At 42.9% G+C, this 17969-nt stretch overlaps 1 protein-coding gene across 4 annotated transcripts in view; it reads right to left on the minus strand.

Annotated features, from left to right (window-relative positions):
- The window catches only part of shroom1 (shroom family member 1), a 29900-nt gene extending 13030 nt beyond the window's left edge, over positions 1-16870 (minus strand). For 3 of the 4 annotated variants that reach the window (XM_084028027.1, XM_084028029.1, XM_084028026.1), the window contains exon 1: positions 16670-16870. The gene's annotated coding sequence lies outside the window, so the exon portion shown is untranslated. Of the gene's footprint in view, positions 1-551; positions 907-16669 lie in introns of those variants that run through there. The other variant, XM_084028028.1, reaches the window with a different exon arrangement.
- Positions 16871-17969: the final 1099 nt, after the last annotated feature.

The following is a 17969-nucleotide window of genomic DNA, read 5'->3' on the forward strand; positions in this document are numbered from 1 at the left end:
GCTCCCAGGAGGCTTTCAAACTACAGTATTAAGGGGGATTCCATGTGCTTATGAAGGGCCTTCTGATCTGTGGTGCATCAGTGTGTGCATATCTGGGGGTGTGTGTGGTTTCCAGCCCTCCTCTTCCCTTCACGGACAGAGAGAGAGAGAGAGAAAGAGAGAGAGAGAGAGAGAGAGAGAGAGAGAGAGAGAGAGAAAGAGAGAGAGAGAGAGAGAGAGAGAGAGAGAGAGGCTCTCAAACAGGGGAGCGCTCAAGTGGAAGTGATGGAGGGGACAGGCAGTGACAAAATGTACAGAGAGGAGCGAGGGAGGGAGGGTGAGGCAGGGGGTGACCGGCCCAGACAAATACCTTCACACGCAAACCACAACAACAAGAGACAAGAGAAGGGAACAATGACAGCAGGAAAGCTGAGCACAAGTTGGAAGGCTGGTTCAACCGTCGCAGCAGCAAGGCAGAGCCGGAGCTGATGAAGCACTTGTGGACCGGTGTGAACGGAAGTTTATAAAGTTAGGAGAGCACCGTTAGCAAGAAAGAAATGGGAAAAACTCACCCCAACCTTGAGTCTACGTCGCTGACCTTTCTGATTTCCATCTAGAAAAGAAACGTGGAAAGTTTCCACTTAAATAAGCACCTGATGGATGATTTCTGTCCTTGTTTGTCTTTCAGGATATCTTTCTTCCTTTAAAGAGGGACCAGACCAAGTAACCAGGAGAGCTAGATATTAGAGGGAAGGCTTCCAGCGGCTCCCTTCTCCCCCCACTGAGACCCGAGGCTGCCTAGCGGGAGCCACTGATTGGCCAGCCGATGACGTCCGGCTCTCCAATGCACAATGAGCGCAGCGGAGGGAATATTTCACTGCCGCAGATAGCTGCTAGTGCTGCCGGCCGCCTGAACAACAGAGAGAGAGGGGAGAGAGAGGGAGAAAAAAAGAGGCCTCGCATTCCTGGCTGGCTTCAAAGACGGAGCAGAGGCCGGGCGCCATTCATTCCCAAGGCCCTGAGACCGGCACATGGAGCCTAGCCAAGGCAGGAGGGAGAGTGGAGGAGGGGAGGGGGTAGCGGTGGTGGGGCTGGTGGGTGGATGGGTGACCTCCATGCGTCCCCCCCCCACCCTAAAAAAACTGTCACAAAGACTAACTTTCCCCCACCATCACCCTCATGTTCTCTCTTATTCCTCACAGCGATTAGTCTTCCATTCTTAAAACCCCTTTAAATCCCCATTAAGTTAGTTAGTTGTAAAGAATTTACACAGCTAATCATCAGTCTATATAATCCCGACTGCAGTAAGACAGATATGGAGGTCGTCATTACTGTCATTTATTGTAGAAATTATGTAGAAATCGCCTCATTCTAAGAAAAAACTATTTAATAGACAAGTGGTGGGCTGGTTTGGTGACTACTAAGTTATCTGAAAATATTAGTGGTGGAAATCATCAATCACCTCACGATTCAGTTATGAATACAGAGGGTCACGATTCGAAGAATTAAAAAAAATAATTAATAAATAAAAATTAATAATATATATAATAATTATAGACTTTACTGCATCGATGCAGAATCGTTCAACAAAGCGTCGCGATGCGTCATAGAATTGATTATTTCTCCCACCTCTAGAAAATATACTGAATTCACACAAATCGATTGTTGATCTTTGTGATGCGAGACTGAGAGACACATTTAAAATGAAATGATTGAATCAATGAATCAAATGATTTAATTAATATACACAACTGTGGCATTGTTATTATTTTTCAAGTTACAAAATTAAAGGAAACCTTGATATAAACCTTGAACAGGTCTCTCTTGTAAATGAGACCCTGGGTCTCAATGAGATTTTACCTGTATAAATAAAGGTTAATAAAAAAATTAATAAAAGCACTAACGGACATTTTTGCATTACAAGTTTCCTTCATTACGAGTTTTTATTCAGCTTCAAAATCATTTAAAGGATTTCTTCAGCACTTTCCACGTGATTATAAGAGAGCTCAATAACAGGGCTTAACATTAAATAGAGATGCGTAAACAAGGATAAGCTCATGGCTACTTTCTGCCTGGTAACTGAGGTAGTTAAGTACTATATCGTGGTGGAGGGAGGAGAGAGTATGGCTTAAGAAACGCAGCATTGGTTTTTAAAAACAAGTCCTGGAGAGGTGTCAGGCAAGGACACGTTTCGATTGAATTTATAAAACCAAAGAATGAAAGAGAGAGAGAGAGAGAGAGAGAGAGAGAGAGAGAGAGAGAGAGAGAGAGAGAGAGAGAGAGAGAGGAATGCAGCTGATTTGAGGGAGGAATGATGGATGGGAGGGTTTTAAAATTCTTTCACTTTTTTTTTTTTTCATTGGCGATTATGTGTTCCAGCGTGACCTTCACCATGCAGCCACGAGACCGGACCACCAGGCAAGGTAGAAATAGAGAGAAAGGCAGGAAGTACAGGATGATTTAAAAAATGATTACAGCAGAACCACGAGAATGAAAGATGAAAGAAGAAATGCGGAAGACAAAGATGGAAATTCAGGGAATAGTGACTCATGGCTTCTGTTGACAAAGCAAAGCAGGAAAACCATGTGTAATTAATTACTAATAGCTAAGATGCATTTAAGAGTTACAAAAATTGGTTTCACCTAGATATTTTTAGACCGGTCGGTAGCGTTTATTGTGCTTCACAATAATAAAGACTCAGATCCCAGGCTTTGACACCTGCCGGCCACTGGTGCCAAAAAGACAGACAAGAGCAAAACTTGGCTCATTATTTCTAGAGAATGCAGTAGCGTTCTGGAAATAGGGTGGGGCAATGATATGAGTCATCAATCAATTATTCTGACTAAAAGGTTCTGGTAATTTGCATAAAAAAATAATTGAACAGCACTGAATGAGAGGCATCAAGAGGCACCACTCTTGCTGTATAGGATCAAAACTGTTCCACTGACCCGTTTATGAAAACGTGAACTCTTATATTGTTTACTAACTCACCATGCAGAGTATACGTAGTGCTTGACCCTCCATTTAATACCACGAGAGCCTTGTACTCACAGGCAGGCTGAAGAGATGTTAACACAATCCCCTACAGACAGATCCTGAATCTTTAACATTTGTTCAGAACAAAATGAATGAAGGAGGCATCGCACACAGGACTGAAGCCTCCCACAGCACCTGGAACACAAACGCATCGTTCCTATCGTCCCCGATCAAACAGAAACAGCCCGTTTTTGAAAAGGTGGAAGTGGTTGAGTGTTGAGCACTGACGAAGAAAAGCATCTATCAGCGGGGAAAAGGGAAAGCCATGTTGCCATGTACGGTTATCACCAACGTGTGCAGTTCAATTCCTCAGAGAGATTCAGCATGTGTGTGTGTGTGTGTGTGTGTGTGTGTGTGTGTGTGTGTGTGTGTGCGTGTGTGCAGGGGAGAGAGAGGCTGTGGCCGCGTGTTGCCAGGCAGTGCTCACGTTGGTGTCTAAAATCTCTAACTGATCAAGACAAGCTGTCGCACTCTAATAAGCTCTGCATTCCTGCCTCGATCTGGCCTAAATACTTACTTGAAGATATTAACATTCAGGCTACTTGACCAACAACTTGCAGCCCTGCCTTCTTTCGATAATTAACGTTTAATCACACGCGCGCACAAAAATGCCACGAGGTCAACAAGAGTGCATTTATAATATTCTCTGGTATAACAGCTAAGCATTCTGTGACCGCGTGTCAACCATTAATCAGAAACGGCATCATGCCTGCCAGCATCGAGCTTTAAAAGTGAACACAGGCCTCTGTGAATGATACACTTCTTATTGCTTTCAAGTAGCATCTGAGAAGACAATTACTTTTGTATTAAGGACCCCCCGTGGTGGGGGACGCAATATGATCTAGTCATGGTGAGTTTGACTGGATACTGTAGGACATCCCGCTGCACTAGACTAGTTAAAGGCTGCAGGCGATGGGAGTTTTGTTTCTGCAACATATTGTTTTAAGTCTTTGGTATGTGCATTAAAATATGAGAACATAAAGATCTGGGTCAAAGTCGGATGTTGAATGATTATTATAAAAGGACAATTATGGATAAAAGTGAACGATGCAGAAAAACAATGTGTCTTACACTTCAGAGAAGTGACAAACAGCTGTTGCTGTTTTAAGATGAGAGGGTTTTATTTTTTATTTAACCTTTATTTAACCAGGTTTGTCCCGTTGAGATTAAAAACCTCTTTTTCAAGGGAGACCTGGCCAGCAAATACACATTTACAAACACACGAATTGAGACGAGAACAAATAGCATTCAACACACTAAGATTTAGAGTAAAAGAACAATCCTGGAAGAAACTTTCTGTGAGCCAGCTATGGAGGATATTCAGTCAAAACATCTACATCGCATGGAATCTTAACTCTTGATTTGAAAGCCATAAATGAGACAAGCGCCTGGATTTTCAGATTATTGTGCAATAAATTCCAGGCCGAGGGAGCAGAATACCCAAACGCTCTTTTCCCAATTTCTGTCCGAGCATTTGGGAGGAGAGCATAAAAAGTCCTGGGAGCAAAATGCATATTGTCCAGTATTTTTCCACACAGGTAGTGTGGCAGCACTTTATATATAATTGCCTTATATATAAAGGTGAGCCTACGAGCTGCCACAGAAGGGTTAATGCCCACAGATAGAAGACCCACGCCCTTCACACACCCGAGGATCACGTTTCGCTGGAAACAGTGACGCAACCCAACAACATCTCTGTAAAGCCATAGGCTGCCGTATTCAGAACGAATGTGTGACACCACCAAACAACAAGGGAGCCACAGTGACAAAAGAGGGCCAGTGCGAGGAATGTATGAAAGGAGAAGAAATCCAGAAAGTGAGAAAGAAGACACAGCCTGGCAGGAAGGTGAGGACAAACACAATAACACAATAACAAATGACCCACTTCCTGTTGAACGGCGGCAAAACTCTCAATGAATCCATCATTACGTGAAAAACGTTATCCTCTATTGTTCTTGGGTCCCCAGTGTCTCCTATAGCTCAGGCCTCATCTCTCAGCAGACCCTGAAGACAGATAATACACGGCTCAGGTTGGTCTACACCTGAAATACAAATTCCCTGTTCTCTTTGGGCAACATCCATTAACATCTACCTACCTAATCATAGCTGCTTTAATAGCTGCATTATTTTCTCAATGCTCAATTAACGGTTTAGTCTATTAAATGTCAGATTGTGACAATGGAGTCTAACCAAGCAGACCCTTCATCATCAGAGTCCCTACTCATCTCCTGTAGCCGTCCCTGCCCTGCCAGGTTTACCATCCATGTCCCGTTACATAACGAGCTGTGCTCCGACCAGCTGCCCACAGACACATGACAGACGCAGGAATTCAGCCGTGGTGGCCCCTGAGCTGGCACTGCGGCGGCCACGACATGACTTCACCGCGAGCACACAAAGGTTTAACACAGAGGTCAAAACGTCCCAAAGGAACACCCATCACTAATTCATTAATTCATCTCACAGTGACTTCTATCTCATGTTTAACGGTCTCTATTAACTGTCATTTTTATCATTTGAATCAGGTTTATATCCATAAACTAACTGACTGAGCACCATTAATGGGAGCACATAAGGGGCATCGCTTTGTGTTCCGTTAAAATGTCGACATGAAATTAAGCTAGAGTGAAGAACAATGAAGTCCTTGTGCAAGCCGCTATATATGTATATCTGCCCGTTCCAAGTATTCACTGTTACCAGTGGAAAGTATTAATGCTGGTAAAATCCCTGGCAAAGGCTGTTAATGGATTTATCACACCGTATACAGAGTGGTGTGGCATAAAGGCCATACGGGTTGACCTGCTTCCTGCTCGTGTTTTTCACAATTTGCATAAAAGATGACGGCTGTTCTGCTCCCCTTGAGGGAACTGAAAGTACTATAATGAAAAGGCTGTGTTGTTTTAATGCCGCACGTTAAAGAAAGCTTCGATTTATCTGTATTTAATCGATCTTTGACGTTCAAAACATTCTAGGTGTAATGAGGTAATTAAGCTGTGGTGTAACCACTTTACTTCAGTTACTTCAGCTTTCACGCTTCTGTAGTGATACTGAAGCAATGCAGTCGTAAATTAAATGTCTATGAAATGGGACAGAAGAATTGTGCAGACATTCATAGATCCCCTGACTTTTCCTCTATCATCACCACGAGGTCAATAACTTCAATGATCCTCTGAGTTTTCATCTATTATCACCACGAGGTCAATAACTTCAATGATCCTCTGAGTTTTCATCTATTATCACCACGAGGTCAATAACTTCAATGATCCTCTGAGTTTTCATCTAGCTCCATCAAAGTCCATTTCTAACAACCAAACACCTGAAAAACGTGACATTCCCATCAGCCTCAGCTGTACTCATCAAATATCATGTTCTCATTACTAACGATGTGTTAGCCTGGTGATGTTAGCATTTAGCTCACTTTCTCTAGACTCGTCGTGAAAGTGTGGCAAATAACAAAGTCTGCTCCATAAAAAGAGAGAGTGACAGACGGTGACACTCAACAAAAACCCCACACAGTAAAACGATCTACTGTCTTCACTTGGTCGGCATGGCGACAGTATCGATCAGCAGGCTAAACACTCGACACTTATCACCGGTTTGGTGGTTTAACAGAGGCACATGGAGAGGAATGTGCCTGATAAGGGCAGGTACAGCGTGTAAAGCAAACAGGTCGTTATGTTCGGTACACAGCGCTCAGTTTGACACAAATCATATTTGAATATTCCAACTTTCAACTCCTTAAGGACATCTCCGTTTATCCCCGACACCGAACCCGACAGCAGAGTGTTCAATCATGTCAGGTACATCAGGTGTTACGCAACGGCCAAACCGGTCACATACGGTCTCTCGGAGTTCTCTGCTGTATTCAAATATCACTTACATAACAGATTCTCCTCTGTGATGTGATCTCCCCGCTCATTGATTGCCGTGTGCAGATGGCAGGTGGAGATAAGGCAATAAGGAGATAGCCTGCAGGACACTTCCTGGAAGAACAAACAACTGTGAACACGGGAAGATCACGGGAGTTTTATCAGTGTGGGGTTCCAATAAAGCAACGTGGTGACTTGTTGCAGAGGTACAAAGGAAAGTTATGACTCAGCCAATATTCTTCCTGATTAATCGTTATACGTCAGAAGTTCAGAGAGTCCAAGGCGACATCTTCAGTCCCAAGTCCCAAAAACCTATTTAGTTTACTATCACAGAGGATCATCATGAGCTTTATTATATCACAAGGACAAAGTTTTAGTCTCAATACCCATTACATAACGCCATTAGATATTTAATCCTGCAGTGAGTGGAATATGTAAGGGAAGAGGTGGCAGATTAATGGACCAAGGGCGATTTTTGCAGAGAAGTCGAAGCACTAGTCATGAATTGCCAGTACGTGTTTCAAGCACTGACTGACAGAGTACACCTTTGGTTTAGTTGACTTAAGTCTACAGACATTTCATCCATTTCAGCTGCAGCTGATGGAGGTACCATGTCTGTAGCCTCGGGTTGTTTAGACGTGGCCCACCAACATCTTTCATGGGAAAAACACACACAAGTGTATCCCTATCCTTCTGCAGCCACACACATCATAAACCCCTACATCAACACACTATCCTATTCGCTTTCAGACGACATCATTAGAAGTAATCTGTAATCTTTGGACCTCCTGGAGCGCCCAAAGTCAGGTTACAGTACTAAATGACCCGCTGAGCTCCAAGACAACGGCATTCCTCGTTTGGCCTTATTGCTCCCCTAGACCCATCTAATGTGAGGCAATTACAGCCAATGAAGGGGCATTTCAGAGCACAGAATATAATGATAAAAGCTGTACAGCAGTGTTTCCCCTAGAATTTTTTTCAGGCCCGGTGGTACCCACCGAAAAAACCCTAAACAGACGAGACGCGTGGGATGGTGTTTTGGTGCAGTTGGATTAAGTCAGGTGGCACAGCAAGCAGTCTGCAATTCTGCAATTATTATATTTGCATTCAACATTTTTGTTCAACCAGAGTGTATTCAAGATCACAAGGAGAGAGTGACTTATTAAGGTGCTGGTTGATGGAAATGATCAGGGTCCAGAAAAATATGGCTGGAAAATGATGAGCATCACATTAATAGCTACAGATACTGTAAAACACTACAACGACATATGAGTGCATATATTGTCTTATTTTATCAAGTAAAATATAAGTTATAGGTTTACTCAACAGCAGTTAACTCAAAGTTCCACATCTTATCAAAAACAATCCTCCCCCCCGGGGAGGGGGGGCAAACGGGCTTTGGCCGGTTGTACATACGTCATCACGTCCTAATACTACACACACATGGCGTGATGTTGTTTTTAAGGAGCCGTCTCTGCTTATATTTCTCGACAACACTCGACCTGCATCAGCGCATGTGCGCACGAGCGGATCTGTGCGAGCAGACAGCGCGAGCACAGCGGGTTTTGGACGGAGACACACAGCGGCATTTTTATTATGTAAAAATAAATAATAATGTAATGTAATAAAATAAATATTATGGACCCTATGGACCAGTTCCGCTCACACCACGAGTCTGAAGAGTGCAACAGCTTATCAAAATACAGTGTCAACGTTCCGTGTTTTCAAAGTAGAAAGCGACAAGTACACGGAAGAAGAACGTAGCGGGAGCGCGCGTCTTGCGGAGCAAGTCTGCTGTGCTGCGCGGAGGCGCTCCTAATGTAAATGATTATTGATTTATGAATGAATTGATAGGTGGCTTATTTTTGGTATATTGATTTTTTTTTTGGCCTGGCGGCAGGTCTCCTTGGCCTGGCGGGCCGCCAGGCCTGTACAATGGTAGGGGAAACACTGCTGTACAGGGACTAGTTATGAAGGGAAAACACATTCCAGTCTCCAACGGTGAATGAACTCTCCCGCTGCTAGCAAAGAACAAAATACTGCAAGGTTTAGGCGCCAAGCAAAATGACAGTACATCCGTCTACGGGTCTCAGGAGAAGGAGGGTCCAATCTCCGAAACGATATGAAGTTATCGGACGCACCGATAATGCTGTTGCCAGACTGGATTGTATTCCACAGTTTGGCGTGTCACGGGAGGGAAAGTACAGGTGTGACTAATAAAATTAATGATGGCTAAATGTCATTTAGCGGCTTTGATCAAGCCTGTACACAATCCTGAGAAGAAGTCTGATCAGTCCAAATTAAATCAGCTGTGAGTGTATATACCATGGGTGTGCAGGGCCTTTAAAGCAACTGTTTTTGATAGAGGCAGTTATTTGCCTTATGGTCCAGTTAGAATAGAGGATATATATATTTTTCCCCCACAGCAGATAGTAGCATTAATCAGTATTAACATTAATGATGGACCAGTTCCATGAAGACACCAGCACTCCTCTCAGTGGAATGCAGCTATAATTAATCTTATTAAATACACCTTTTCCTGCTACGACATGTCAAAATGTCTGCCGTAAAATACTTTTTAAAAAACATATTAATGCGTTTTTACTTATTATGCCTGATTAGAGCTCTACTGAGGAATTTTCATTTGCTAAATGTTTACACTCTCAGCCTGATGGACTTTTGTTGCACCTTTATAATTCTATCATTGAAAACACCTGTGTGGGTTGAAAGACACACACACACACACACATTAAAAAACGTAGCCCTCCTCCAGTCACAGACCATTCAATCAATACATTTCAGTCATGCTTGCACCCTTGTGGTCATTATAATGGGGCACCTGCACAGAAACTCTAGTACCGGTATATATATAAGGGAAAAAAGGCTTACTGACAGCAGGAGACTTCACGGCACGGAGCTCCTGCTGTTATACAGCTGGATCTCTGACATCATGTCTGGTGAGAAAGCAGAAACTGTCTAAGACAAAAGAAACAGGAGGAGAAATAAAGGTAGGAGAAACTGGGTCACTGTCCACTATCTAATACGCCGTGATGAAAGTGAACAGACATGCCTGTGATCTCTCCTTTTATACCTGCCAGGATGCTTAAAGCAGCATGAAAAGGACAGTCCAGACACACAATACGCTGCCTTGCAGAGCACGACGACAAGGAAACGTTTGCTCAGCGTCGCACCGGAGATTTGAATTGCAAAAGAACCCGCCGGTGTACGATGGTGAACAGTGTGTTCACACATCCCCCCCTCACTGACGCCAACATGGCTGCTGAAGTCATCAACAGGTCTGAGCCAAGACTTGAGAGAGGTTTAATCTAGTCGAGGACAGACTGAAAAGGGGCCAACAGTATCCAAATTTTAGTTTTTTCACACAACAAGCAAATCATAAGGAGCACCGTTCCTGATAGACTGTCCCAAAAAAAGAAGAGATAAAAAATAAAAGTAGTAAAAATAATAAAGTGGTGGGTATGCCTAAGACATAAATAATAAAGCAGACAACGGGAGTATTGGCAACCTTCCTGTAGAGAAACTGAGTTTCAGGGATTTGTGATTGCTTCTACTTTTGTAATTTCCAGTCTGAATAAAACAGAGGGAAATATTTACTCTGCGTTTATCTAGTTCAGTTTCTTGTCAATCATCCCAGTAAAACACACCAGAAACTGGGGCAAATCCACTTTCCCCGTATCACAGTTTCTGGTCAGAGATCGCTCCAGCTCCCAACGCGTGCTCTGGTCCATACTTTGGGTACAGAGACATTTTCCCCTTCAGTCAGATGCTGATTCAAACCCATCCCACCTCGCGACGCACAATTTGATATGGTGAAAAAACAAAGCACACAAAATAACAGATGGCTTGATCTCCTCCTTGAAGGTATCTCATTTTGGCAAACCTGGGCTGTTTAATTTATGTGCAAAGCAGCTGAAAGACAATCACCGATGTGGACTTCACGCCCCATTTATTGGGAATATAATACTCTGCCGTTAAAGCACCGGCAGCGTTTTACGTTTAATTCATCTGTTCCGGGTGGACACTGAGTTAGCATTTAGCCAGGGCAGGCCGGTAAGTCTCTCAAACCCAGTAATCCTGAGTAAGCACTTTCCTCTGAGAAGTTTACTTTGTGCTGCAAAAAGCTATGTAATGAAAATAATGTAACAATGAAAACTAAAATAATTATTTCATCCGAGAACACAGCGGGTCTTTGTTGGGACGCGGCGCCGTTACAACGTGGGTTGTGATTTTGCAGGCGCCACACCTCCATGGCAGTATATTTTGACGACAGAACGTATGTCGGCGCTCTATTGAAAGAAAAAATGTGTCTAACGTGCTGATAATTACAGAGTCCCACCTACACCTCGGGCTGTAGACATTGCAGTCTGTAGATATCTCACATCTCTGTGCCTGTGAGATCAAACCCTCTGTGTTAACTTTTTAATTGTCCTGCTTTTGAAACATATACAGTCACCTAATAGTACTGATCATCATGCTCAGGAGTCAAGTGATTTCTAATCTCCATTGTGTTTCCCAGCACCGGGTCTGCCACCGTGGTTAATTTTGGGGGGAGCTGATCACAATGGGCTCCTTTTACTGCTGGCAGTGCAGGTTTCCTACCTCGGTGCAGGGGAAGAGAGGGGGATCAGAGGAGGAGGCGGGGTTAAGGCTGTAAAATACATTACAGATTAAACTTCACCAGGAAACAGTGCACGCACTCTGGACTTTGTAACCTGGAAGAAAAAAAGACGGTGTGGTAGTCAGATGCTGCCTGAGGAAGTACTGATGTAACTAACTAAAGGGGGACGTAACCCCGTCTTACGATGCAAAAGCCATTTGAAGTGAAAACTACACTCTACACTCAGTACATTTGTTTTATATTTTCCTTTTTTTCTGGCAAAAGATGGTGCAACTTCTCCAAGACCAGAGTGATGTCCTCATATGCCTTGTTTTGTCCAAAGCCGAAAGGTATTGAGGTCGAAGTTGTTGACATTTCTTTACTATTTGTTGCATGAAAACGATGAATCTAAACTGTTTAATTACCGATTCATTGTTCAGCCCTAACTTACTTTCAATTGTGTCATTTTATGTAATTAACTGACTTGCTGCTCACCAGTAATAATCATTTATTAAGGTGTTTCATTTCACCAACCTACTCTGAACATATAACCGAGTCACGACCCAGGTCTCGAATCCATTCCAGCTCCGATTGGACACACTTAAAAACAGACGTCGAGCCTCTACTTCCAGCCATGTCAAACCGCTGTAAACGACTCTTTTATTAGTCAATATCACAGCGACGTTACTGCGTCCGTGGCCGGGCTCGAGTCTCCGTGACAACCCCTCACTGGCACCTTTTCATCAGGGGCTATGAAACCTGAGGCGGGCCCTCGAGCAGACCTGCTAACGGTCTATTATCGAGGTGCCACACACACACACACACACACACACACACACACACACACACACACACACACACACACACACACACACACACACACAACACACACACACACACACACTCTCAAACAGACACACACACACACACACACACACACACACACACACACACACACACACACACACACACACACGCTCTCAAACAGACACAGACACACACAACACACACAACACACACAACACACACACACACACACACACACACACACACACACACACACACACACACACACACACACACACACACAACACACACACACACACACACTCTCAAACAGACACACACACACACACACACACACACACACACACACACACACACACACACACACACACACACACGCTCTCAAACAGACACAGACACACACAACACACACAACACACACAACACACACACACACACACACACACACTCTCTCAAACAGACACAAAGGTGAAGGGTTGCTCTGTTCAAACTGCAGTGAAACAGCAAAAGCTTCCTCTCTATAGGCCACATGCCCGCATGACATATGACACTGCCACATCCCGATGTGGGTGCTAGGGCCATACAATAGTGTAGGTGTGGTCCCGTCAGATAACCAGAATAGGCAGACGGACACACATAACCATACACGCTTTCCAGCCTGCCCTCGGGGGGTCTGGTATTAGTGGGCGATAACCTTGGTTATAGCCATTTGTCTCCTTCTCGTGTATCTGCCCCATAGGACCTGAAGAGGCCTCTGTTCCCCTGACAATAGAAGGACGGTGTGACGATAACCCACAGACCAGTCAGTGGTCAAACCCAGGTAAAAAACAAAAGCCCCCCCCGAGGCTCTGAAGTAACAACGGACAAGAAGAAACTACACAAAACATGGTGAATGTTTTTGCTGTCAAAAGAACTTTGGAACTTCTAAATTCTGTCATTATTAGAAATGTAGCAGGATACATAATACATGAGCTGTAATTAAATAATGAAAATCGTTTATTAATCATCATTACACCTACTTTAAAACTTTTCTAATACTATAAAATAAAGCCAGTGTAGGTTAAAGGACAGCCAAGCCTACTTCTGTTGTAACCAGCCATCTTTCTTGTCAGAGAAAGCCTTACAATGCACATACCTTTGGCCATACCGAAGCCATAATGCGCTAAAGGAAAGTCTTTACTGGGATTATGGACATGTCAGACATGCCAGAGATTCTTATACCGAACCACATCAGCCTCACATCTCTGACCACCACAGAAACCACAAACACAGGTTTCATTTTCTATTCAAACACACACTAGATGTTCCTCTGATTATCACTTACGAATCCTGTGGGGAAATTTTGAATATGACATCATAAACTCTCTCTTCCTCAGATACAGCAGACACAGATTTCCTCACATGTTCTGTCTGTTTTAGTTTACGCAATATGCAACTTAATTAGAACTTTCCTTAAATAATAATAATCTCATTATTACAGATGACATTTTTCTGTGATGGTTGTTTCTTACAATAAACTGCAATAATATAATCAGGCACTAAAACGTCCATCCATCTTCTTATCAACCTCACCAAGGTCATTAGTTTAAAAGCAGAGTTTGACGTCGTGGTGACCACACACGCCACACCTTGTGCTAAATAGCCTCCATGCAGTTTAGCTGTTATTTCATAGCATTATCCTGATGTATCTAACTTCTAAAATATGAAGGCACTTCTGCATGACATAATGTCCTGAGCTTATCTATAATATGTCAACCCAGATAGTCTAACTTCATTATTAAACCCTTGATCATAACTGGTCTGATGGACTTTGGTCAGCCCGGCAGTTTTCACCTTAGATCTACTTTACAAGCCCAATCTCATTCTTCTGGAGCTAAAATGTATCCCTGCCCCCCTCTGTTATTCCAGTTAATTCAATCATCCTTTCTTACTCAAACATTGCACAAACCTTGATCACATCAGCTTTACATCTAAACAATGCTAAATCACGTCAGTAGCTTCATTACAAATCCCCTCCTGTGCCTGTTCACAGCCAACGCGAGTCAATCATTTCACTGTTCAAAAACACACACCATGAAATCCCCCGTCCCTTAGAATGAGTCATTCACAGCTATTTCCTTAACGCATTCATTTTCCTGAAACACAACAATGCTGCTGAAAGCCTCACATAATGCTCGCACAAAGGAAGAGGTGGACTTACAACAAGATCACACTCCCATTATGGAAAGTCAAACATCACAGGTAGGAATACCAGAAACCAACAAGCTGTTAACTGATTTATGACTCTGACAACTTCCTGCTACATCCTAGTCTCCCTCCGACACCTTCACTAGCTTCCAAAGCGACACCATACACAGTGATAATGATTTCATTACAGCAGCATTAGGGCACGACATAAAGGTTTATCTACCTTTTATCTGCTTAATTTACGGGATTCCGTTCAGTTTTTAAAATCTGAAATAACAATCACGTGTTTGTGTATTCCTACCATTTCATTTTTCAAAGTTGTCAGTGTGGAATTGTTTTTGCCTGGTGCCGCCACGAGGTTCCTTATTGCTGAAATGAACCCATCTGACCCTCATCTAACCTCAGTCACATAGACAAACCAGTTAGTTTATTCTTGTGGCGGTGGGCTGTGTGAAAGGTCACTATGAGAATGTAAACATCTGAGTGAAACACACACACACACACACACACACACACACACACACACACACACACACACACACACACACACACACACACACACACACACACACACACAGTAATTTTCCACTGTTAAAAGAAAGAAAAAAGTGCTATTTAGAGTTTGTAAGGCCTTAAATTTGACTGCACTATTATTCTATTTTGCTGAAATGCTTATTTCTGCAGCACGGCGTTGATATCGTGCACACGTTATTTTGTTACCTTAGAGGAAGAAGGAAAGAGACATGCAGAGAAAGAGATCATGTTTCACCCGGGATAGGTTTACATGCGTGGCCCTTGGCTTTGTGACCCTACTCTATTTTATAGCCTTGCCCTTCTATTTGTTTCCATCTTTTGTTTCTGACTTCCTTTCATCTTTAATCTTCCTGCAAACACACACACACACACACACACACACACACACACACACACACACACACACACACACACACACACACACACACACACACACACACACACACACACACACACACACACACACACACACACACCTACTCACGCTATCATACAAACGACACAACCACCTGTATGCAACAACTGCCAACTGTGTGTACAGACGCATGGTCGAATGTTTGGGTTTTTGTGTCGCTGAGTCAGTACTTTAACTGACAGGTACAGCCCTCCGTCGGTGCACGACTATCCAAGTGGTGCAACGTTTGATGAGCTTCAGACCAACAGGTGTTTTTGCACGCCTCTGCCCACATATGAATTTGATTGCATGCGCGCCCTGCATTACTCCTCCATGCACATCTACTCCGTCAGGGTCGACTCCACAGCTTCCAGGTCAGACTTTGCCGGTGCGGTGTTGTCGAGCCGGGTCAGCGGCCCGAACAGGGCACAGAGAGACCAGTGTGCTCCTCCTGCTCCCACCAATCTGACCAATGCACCGCATGAGTGCTTCAGTTTCAGACACAGCACAAAACACCAGTGTCTGGTTCCCCCCCCCATCCCCAAAGCAACGCTGCCATGGCCGCAGCGCCTTTTGTTCCCACTTTAAATAAAACATAGTGCAGTCATTAGGTAGAAAGGCCCTCCTGTGCATAATTCAGGGCCAGGTATCAATTTGGAGCAAGGAGATAAGGTTGTGGAAGGACAATACTGGGTTGTTCTCAGAACAGTGTCACACAACACATAATGCATAAGTAATATGCAACACAGGCAGTATAAAAATGGCAATTCAATGTGGTGATAACAGTATGGGTCGCTGTTGATCTCCAGTCCACACTATCCATTACAAGGCTGCAACTTACCATCAATTTCACCATTGGTTAATGAGATTTTAATCCAATATTTAAACAATTATGAACATCTCTAACATATTTTAAAAAACATATAGGCAAGGAAACAGGATGAAAATGACAAAACGTACACTTTACCTACCAGGTCAGAATATGATATTATGAAAATCAAGTAGCAATAGCGTTCATATAACAAACCACAATACGTAGTTATTTGCGTTTGCTCGGAACAGACAGGTGTGGTTTATAACTCTTAAACTTTAAACTACAACCGTAAAGAAATGTTCAACATGACATCTTTTCTGATAAAGCTATTTTAGCAGAAATAGTAAAGCAACAGGTTGACAGCTGACAACCGAAACTGAAGAGTCACAGCGATACTAGATGCACCTGCTGCTACGTAAGTCGCCTCCATGTACCTGCTGCTGATTCCCGGCCACCTCGCCGTTTCCAAACTTGTAGTCCTGGTTCCTTTCTGACGGGTTTCTCGAGTCGATAACGGTTTTTAAACACGAACTGCGACTAACCGACAACATTCACTTTTCTGTAAGTGACTACAGTAACCGCTACCCCCCGGTAATGCGCTTTCCTTCCCCCCTGCTCCTCGCAGTTAGCTTACCTTATTCCCTGAGGAGAGAGGGAGAGAGAAGCGGATGATAGGTAACAGAGGACCACGTTGTCCAATCAGACGCGGCGGGAGGCGGGCTCTTCTGGAATTCGGGAGACGCTATTGGTCAGTCTGTGTTAATGGCGGACCAGTGAAAGGGGAGATTTCTCTGTATTGTTTTGATGTTCTTCAGTTCACTGGAAAGAGGGATTTTTTTTTTTTACTCCTAACAGACTGATGTCACTGAAGAGACATGTAGTGTTAGTGAATTGTTCAACAAAATAAATATTTATGCTGTCAAGCAAAATGTGAATTTATCAAATATAAAAAGTAAAAAAAAGACAGAAAAAAAAGCAAAAAAAATAAATTAAAAAAAAAAAGTGAAAATTCAATGTGGAAAAAAAGGCATTAGTCTACGTAAGAGTTAATGTTCTCAGGGCAGGGCAATGTGGATTGGAAGGAGCTAATCATTCCTAAGATGCTCTGCAATGCAAAGCTATGTAAACTACTTTATAATACCTTTGTTTCATGCACAGAAAGATTAACTAGGCACCATCTATTCCTTATTGAGACGCACAAATAACTGAAGGTACACGGTTTGGATGGCTCGAAAACGCAAAACAAAATATGAACATCTTCTAGGCAATCACTAATATTGGCATTATTAGTATTCAATGCCAGACATATTGGAACAGGTGCTTAATATATACTTACATATTACTTATACGCATTATATCCCAAATTACAATCCAGGAAACCTTGAAAAAAAGATTCACAGGTAAAAAAAAGGTTCACAATAAGAACCGGAGTATTTATATGTTGGAGTTTTGCTACTTTCTTATATCCATTTTCCATATTATATTATGTTATATTATTAAGCAATTTTAAAACAAAACAGATGTGCGTGTAATTTAGGCAGGTTTAGACCCTTTGTAGCTGTATCAGTGGCTTGAAAACATAAAAAGGTGCCGACTGCAATATCCCACATTTGCTTCTTGTTATCAGACAGGAATTGCAATTTAGTCGTTTCCAATTGAAGTGAAACAAAATGCTACGATGTTGTTGCCTCTGCCATGTGTGTTCCTTTAGACTTTACAAAAATAGATACTCAA

This window comes from Eutrigla gurnardus (genome assembly GCF_963514095.1).
Source record: "Eutrigla gurnardus genome assembly, chromosome: 15".
Taxonomy (NCBI): domain Eukaryota; kingdom Metazoa; phylum Chordata; class Actinopteri; order Perciformes; family Triglidae; genus Eutrigla; species Eutrigla gurnardus.